The sequence below is a fragment of the Nycticebus coucang genome, chromosome 8 (assembly GCF_027406575.1).
Source record: "Nycticebus coucang isolate mNycCou1 chromosome 8, mNycCou1.pri, whole genome shotgun sequence".
NCBI classification, from domain to species: domain Eukaryota; kingdom Metazoa; phylum Chordata; class Mammalia; order Primates; family Lorisidae; genus Nycticebus; species Nycticebus coucang.
Window position 1 is genome coordinate 67,345,910 of NC_069787.1, and position 7,273 is coordinate 67,353,182.

General features: G+C 44.4%; 1 pseudogene; it reads right to left on the reverse strand.

Annotated features, from left to right (window-relative positions):
• Positions 1 to 6,420: 6,420 nt before the first annotated feature.
• Positions 6,421 to 6,793, reverse strand: LOC128591566 (small nuclear ribonucleoprotein F-like; annotated as a pseudogene).
• Between the last annotated feature and the right edge of the window lie 480 nt (positions 6,794 to 7,273).

The window sequence follows — 7,273 nt, forward strand, 5'->3', positions numbered from 1 at the left end:
TTTTCATATTTGTGAGAGTAGAGTTTCTTGTAGTATTCGTTAAGGATTTTTTTGAATTTCTGAGGGTTTTGTTATTTCATCATTGCCATTTCTGATTGATGAAATAAGAGATTTTACTCTTTTTTTTCCGGGTTAGGTTGGCCAAAGGTTTATCTATTTTATTGATCTTTTCAAAAAACCAGCTTTTGGATTTATTGATCTGTTGTATAATTCTTTTGTTTTCAATTTCATTTAATTCTGCTCTGATTTTGGTTATTTCTTTTCTTCTGCTGCGTTTGGGGTTGAAGTGTTCTTCTTTCTCCAGTTGCTTGAGATGTTCCATTAAGCTATTGACTTCCTCTCTTTCTGTTTTCTTGAGGAAGGCTTACAGTGCTATAAATTTCCCTTTTAGGACTGCCTTTGCAGTATCCCAGAGGTTCTGGTAATCCATGTCTTGATTGTTGTTTGTTCCAAAAATATGGTGATTTCCTTCTTAATCTCGTCTATAACCCATGTATCCTTCAGCATAAGGTTGTTTAGCTTCCATGTTTTTGTATAGGTATGCAGGTTCCTGTTGTTATTAAGTTCAACTTTTGTTCCATGATGGTCTGAGAAGATGCAAGGAATAATTTCTATTTTTTTAAATTTGCTGAGGTTTGATTTGTGGCCTAGGATGTGGTCGATTTTGGAGTATGTTCCGTGGGCTGATGAGAAGAATGTGTATTCAGTTTTGTTGGGATGAAATGTTCTGTAGATGTCTGTTAAGTCCAGATGTTGAATGGTTAAGTTTAAATCTAAAATTTCTTTGCTTAGCTTCTTTTTGGAGGATCTATCCAGCACTGCTAAAGGGGTGTTAAAATCTCCAACTACTATGGAAGTGGTGGAAATCGAGTTGCTCATGTCTGTTAGAGTTTCTCTTATAAATTGAGGTGCATCGTGGTTGGGTGCATAAATATTAATAATTGAGATCTCATCATATTGAGTATTACCTTTAACAAATATGAAGTGTCCATCCTTATCCTTAATTATTTTGGTTGGTTTAAAGCCTATCGTGTCTGCAAACAGGATTGCAATGCCTGCTTTTTTCTGCTTTCCATTTGCCTGGAATATAGATGACCATCCCTTCACCTTGAGTCTATATCTGTCTTTTAATATAATATGTGATTCTTGGATGCAGCAGATATCTGGCTTGAGTTTTTGTATGCAGTCCACCAACCTATGCCTCTTTAGAGGACAATTTAAACCATTCACATTAATTGAGAGTATTGATAAGCCTTTTGAGAAACCGGTGGACATTTTTAATCCTTTTGCGACTCTGGAAGTTGGAATTTGATCAAAAATTTTTTGGGTGGGTTTACTGTTGTGGTGGAGAATTACGCTGGTCTTTATGGAGGATAGGTCTAAGAATGTCCTGGAGAGCTGGTTTAGTTGTGGCAAATTTCTTCAACATGTGAATGTCGTTGAAGTATTTAATTTCTCTGTCATAAATGAAGCTCAGTTTAGCTGGGTAGAGGATCCTGGGTTGAAAGTTATTTTGTTTTAGGAGATTAAAAGTTGATCACCTTCCTCTTCTAGCTCGAAAGGTTTCAGCAGAGAGATCTGCAGTTATTCTGATATTCTTCCCCTTGTAGGTAATGGTTTTCTTTCATCTGGCAGCTTTCAGAATTTTCTCCTTCATATTAACTTTAGTGAAATTGATTATAATGTGTCTGGGGGATGTCTTATTTGGGTTGAGTCGTGCTGGAGTTCTGAAACTGTCTGCTATCTAAATTTCGGAATCTCTTGGCATGTCTGGAAAGTTCTCCTTCATAATTTCATGGAGAAGAGGCTCTGTGCCTTATGAAGCCACTTTGTCACTTTCGGGGATCCCTATAAGACGAATATTGGTTTTCCTCAAATTATCCGAGAGCTCTCTGAGAGAGTGGTCTGTTTTTGCTCTCCATTTCTCTTCTTCTTTGAGGGCTTGGGAGCATTCAAAAGCTTTGTCTTCAATGTCAGAAATCTTTTCTTCTGCTTGCTCCATTCTGTTACTGAGGGATTCTACTGTGTTTCTCAGATCTTTGAGGGATGCAACTTCTTGTCTCAATGTGTCGAAATCTTTGGTCATTTGGTCTTTGAATCCGTTGAATTCTTGAGATAACTTTTGGAATTCTAATTCGATCTTATTTGCTATCCAGATCCTGAATTCGATTTCTGACATCTCAGCTATTTGTTTGTGCATGGGGTCTTGTGCTGTTTCTGCCCCATTGATCCTTGAGGGTGTTGATCTACTCTGATTATTCATATTGCCAGAGTTTTTCTGTTGATTTCGCCTCATGATTGTTTTTCACCGTTGCCTCTGGCTGTCCTCAGAATTGGGGAGGTGTCTCTCCAAGATTAGACCCCAGCAGGATCACTCTATTGTTGCTGGATCTTTGTAGGGAGTGACCCTGTGTAGTTCCTCTGGGGCTGCTCTAGCTAGGGAGTTCTGGTTGTGGAAACAGCTCCGGTTTGTGACACACCCGGATCCAGCAACAGGGCTGGGGGTGGTGCGCATGGTTCTGGGAGTGCCAGGCGTCCAGTGACTTTGGCACAGAGAGCCCAAGGCTCCAGCAGTCTCTGGCCAGGAGAAGAGCTCTGCACAGAGGCAGGGAGGGCTCCAAAGGGCACGCAGCTACCAGAGTCCCTGTCCAGATGAATGGGCTAGTGTGGAAGCTGGGAGGACACAGGAGGGAGGACGCAGGGTTGTGTGGCTCCTGCAGTTCCTGGTCAGGGAATGTGGAGGCCTGGTGGGTGCGGGTCATGGGTCGGGGGTCACTGCACAGCTCTTATGGAGGTCTGGGTGGCACCAAGCCCAGGAGTTTGAGGTTGCTATGGGCTGTGACGTCATGGCACTCTACCCAGGGCAACAGCCCAAGGCTCGAGTGTGCCAAAACCGTCTCACTCTGCCCCTAAGGATTAAGGCTGTAAGGCAGCTCAGTCCCCACCTTTAGGCTGCTCAGTCAGTAGGTTACTTTGACCCGCCCAATCCTTGCTCTGAGACCCTGAGGGCAGAGCTTGCCGGGGCAGTTCTTTCACAATGGCTTTCTGCGCACAGCTCAGTGGCTCAGTCTGGGGCCCCAGACAATGCCCAAAGTTCTCCACACTCCTGCTCAATCTCTCCCCAAGGCAGTTCAGCTGAATGCCAAGTCCAAGAACACGGAAACAGTTCACAGGTAAGGCCTTTCTGGTTTGCAGTCTCACTGCTGCTTGTACTTATGGGTGCCGGCATGATTAGGTCGATCAAACACACGCAACCACTTGCCAGTTTTCCACTGTTTTTGTCCTCCTTTTAGGGTCCAGAAGTCCCTTGCTGACTCCCTGTATCCTCAAAGGGATGATATGGCAGATCCCACTGACCAGAGATGCCTGGAGTCTTGTCTCCCCAGACTTGCTGTTCCCAGTTGCAGGGAAGCTGTTACTCGGCCGCCATCTTTAATCTCTCCTCCATCCATCAGTCTTTATAGCTACTCCTCATTCTTCCTATTACCACCTGAGCTCCCCCTCTTGTAACATCCTCAGCAGCATTAGATTCTCATGGGCATGAACCCCACTGTAAACTGAGCCTGTGTGGGATCTAGGTCGCCCACTCCTTATGGGAATCTAATGCCCTGCCACCCCCACGACCCCCACCACCCCGTCCCCATCTGTAGAAAAACCTTCTTCCATAAAACTGGTTCTAGGTGCCAAAAAGTTTGGGGACCACTGCTGTAAAAGATAGGAATTGTTTTGAAAAGCAAGCGTGGAGTGAGCATGAAAGAGGTGAGAGAGCAATAAACTATTCCTTTCTATACAAAGAGGAGGCATGCGCCCACCTTGGATTCTTTATTTTGGGCTTGAATAGGTCCAACTTAAAACTGGCTTTTAGTTGGGAGCTTTAGCAAGGTGGAGAGCTTGAGAGTACAACGATGCTGATTATACGTGAGATGAAAGTTTGAGGAGGAAAAATTATATTAGGAGAGAGTGTGCTACAAGTGAGGAAGGTGGGATTTCCCTCCTCCAGATGAGACTATGCTCCCAGCACCATGCCCAGTGTACCCCAGTGCTAATAAAAACAGCACATTCTTAGTTTTTTCCTCCTAGGATCGCCTCATTGGCAAGGTCTTATTGATGATGTTTGTTTCAGCAGCACCTGGCAGAGTGCCTGGACCCCAAAGTAGGCTCTCAAGGAATGTTTGCTGAATTTAATTACAACATCATGCAGGTTCTGTGGCCGCTACGACACCCAGTGCCCTGCTAGTCAGCAAAGGTTAATGAGAATAAGGTGCTCTTATAATAACAGACTTCTGCAGAAAACCAGCTGGAGGGTGCTGGGACTACAGATCCTCTCCCCATGCCCAGTGCCAGACAACATGGACAGACAACTCTGTAGGGGTTGCACAGAGGTGAGGGGAGCAGGATTTGTACTGTCTTATAGAAGCCAAAGGAAGAGAGGAAAATGTTGTGGAGGAAAAAGAAACAACTACACTGAATCAAATCCACATATATCATTACATTTGCACCTTTAAATAAATTACACATAAAGATGTAAAAGCTCTGAGACAAGGGATCCTCAGATGTGTAGGTGGAGGCATCCTGGGGCCAAGAACCCCTCTCAGTTTGCCGCCCAGCTGATTTTTTTGGGGTTTTTTGTTTTTTGAGACAGAATCTCAAGCTGTCGCCCTGGGTAGAGTGCCATGGCATCATAACTCACAGCAACCTCCCTCTCAGGCTCAAGCAATCCTCTTGCCTCAATTTTTTTTTTTTTGCAGTTTTTGGCCGGGGCTGGGTTTGAACCCACCACCTCCGGCATATGGGGCTGGCGCCCTACTCCTTTGAGCCACAGGTGCCGCCCAGTTTTTCTACTTTTAATAGAGACGGGGCTCGATTTTGCTCAGGCTGGTCTCAAACCTGTGAGCTCAAGCAATCCACCCCCTTCAGCCTCCCAGAGTGCTAGGATTACAGGCCTGAGCCACCCTGCCAAACCTGTTTCTGTTTTTGAAACAAAATCTCACTCTGTTGCCCCAGGCTACAGTGCTGTGGCATCATAGCTCACAGCAACCTCAAACTCTTGGGCTCAAGTGATTCTCTTGCTTCAGCCTCTCAAGTACCTGGGACTGCAGGCACCCGCCACAACGCCTGGTTATTTTTAGAGATGGGAGTCTCGCTCTTGCTCAGGCTGGTCTCAAACTCCTGAACTCAAGTGATCCACCCACCTTGGCCCCCCAGAGTGCTAGGTTTATAACCATGAGCCACCGCACCTAGCCGTGCTGCCCAGTTTTAATCAATGTGTAAAACGTGTGGGTGCAGCAGAGGACACGTACTATTTCAGTGATTCTCTTCCAGGTGGAACATTGACCAGTGAGGTTCAGGGGAGGGGCCTAGGGCCAGATTCGGCCTTACTTTGAGCAGAAAGAATTGCATTAATAGCATAATGTCAATCTGGTGACAAACAATATACTTTGCTGGCATTTGGGAAATTTTGCCCTGTGAGTACGAAGGTACCACAAGGGCGGCAATAAGTTCTGAGAGGCCCCCAAAGTTTTGAGTGGGGATAATGATGTGTGCCATTAAAGCTATAGAGGTGTACTGTGAGATGGGACATCACCCCCCCAGACTAGAGGACTGCCACTTGGGATACATTCTTATCATGTCATTAAAGTCACCTTGAAAACTTCTTGGCTTCCTTGGAATTTGTGACTGTTTCTTTGTTTTTCCTGCTTTAATTCTTATTTTTGAAATAATTTCAAATTTGTAAGAATAGCACCCAGATTCACGAGTAGTTAATAGTTTGCCACATTTCTTTATCATTCTGTGTACACATATTTTTTCCTAAACTATTTGAGACTAAGTTGAAAATGATTCCACTAAGTATGTGTGGAAGTATTTAGGAAAAACGAAGAACAAAGACACCCTTTTATATGACTGTATTACAGTGATCAAAATTAGGACATCTAGGCCGGGCGCGGTGGCTCACGCTTGTAATCCTAACACTTTGGGAGGTCAAGGCAGGTGGATTGCTTGAGCTCACAAATTTGAGACCAGCCTGAGCAAGAGCAAGACCCTGTCTCTAAAAATAGCCGGGTGTTATGGCAGGTGCCTGTAGTCCCAGCTAGTTGGGAGGCTGAGGCAAGAGAATGACTTGAGCCCAAGAGTTTGAGATTTCTGTGAGCTGTGACACCATGGCACTCTACCAAGGGCAGCAAAGTGAGACTCTATTTCAAAAAAGAAAAACAACAACAAGAACAAAATTAGGACATTTAACATGGATGCAATATTACCAACAAATACAGACTTTGCATTCAAATTTTGCCAGTTGTCTCAATATCTCCTAACACGTAGCAGTGCTGTCCCATGAGACTTTCCACAATGATGGAAAAGGCTCTGAGCAATTAAAATGTGCCAAATCAATTTTGAATTTAATTTAATTTTATTTTTTTTTTGGAAAAACAAACCTTTATTGTCTAGAAATATATATATAAAAAAAAACAGAAAAGATGCTATTCTCTCATTTCCCCATCTTCTTCCTCTTCTTCAACACCTCTGATATAAAGGACATTATTACACCTTATTAAAACTTCACCCAGATGTCCAGACAATGCCCCATCTATGTATTCTTCTGTATTTGCAAGCTGCATGTTCATATAGCCATCTACAGATACCAGGTAGCCCTTGTACTCCATTCCCCACTGGAGTTTCACCATCACTGGTTTTCCTGTTCATCCATTGAGGAAAGGTTTGGGATTGAGGGGCAAACTCATGGTAACTACGAGAGTGAATGCTGCAAGCTACTCGCCGCCAACCGAGCCGCCGCCTGTCCCTTGCGACTACAGAAGCTATCACAGGTCCCGAACCTTAATTTAATTTTAAATAGCCACGTGTCCCATGTGGCTAATATGTTAACACAGTGGACAGCACAGATTTATACCAAATTCTCACCTTACCTTTTTCCATCTTCCTGGGTTTTAAATAAACAATTTGAGAATTCAGGCCTGTTGAGACAGCTCCTTTCTCTCAGAAGTCTCTCACTGGGGACCCACACGCCGAGGGAGGCTGTCAGGTGTGCTTGGGATAGCCAGCATGGTGTTTTCATAAAAAGATGTTGAGTGAGTTGCCTGGACTTAAAAGCGGTGCAGTTTCTCACAGCATTTGCAACATCTGGCTTTCATGAAGAATCGGAAGGCCTGGAGGCAGGGCTGCCTCCTTCCTATGGCCCACTCCACTGTGACATGGGCCTTAGGGTCCTCAAAGCCCTTCCCAGCCCTACCCTGGACAGGTGTCTAGAGTCACCTGAGGT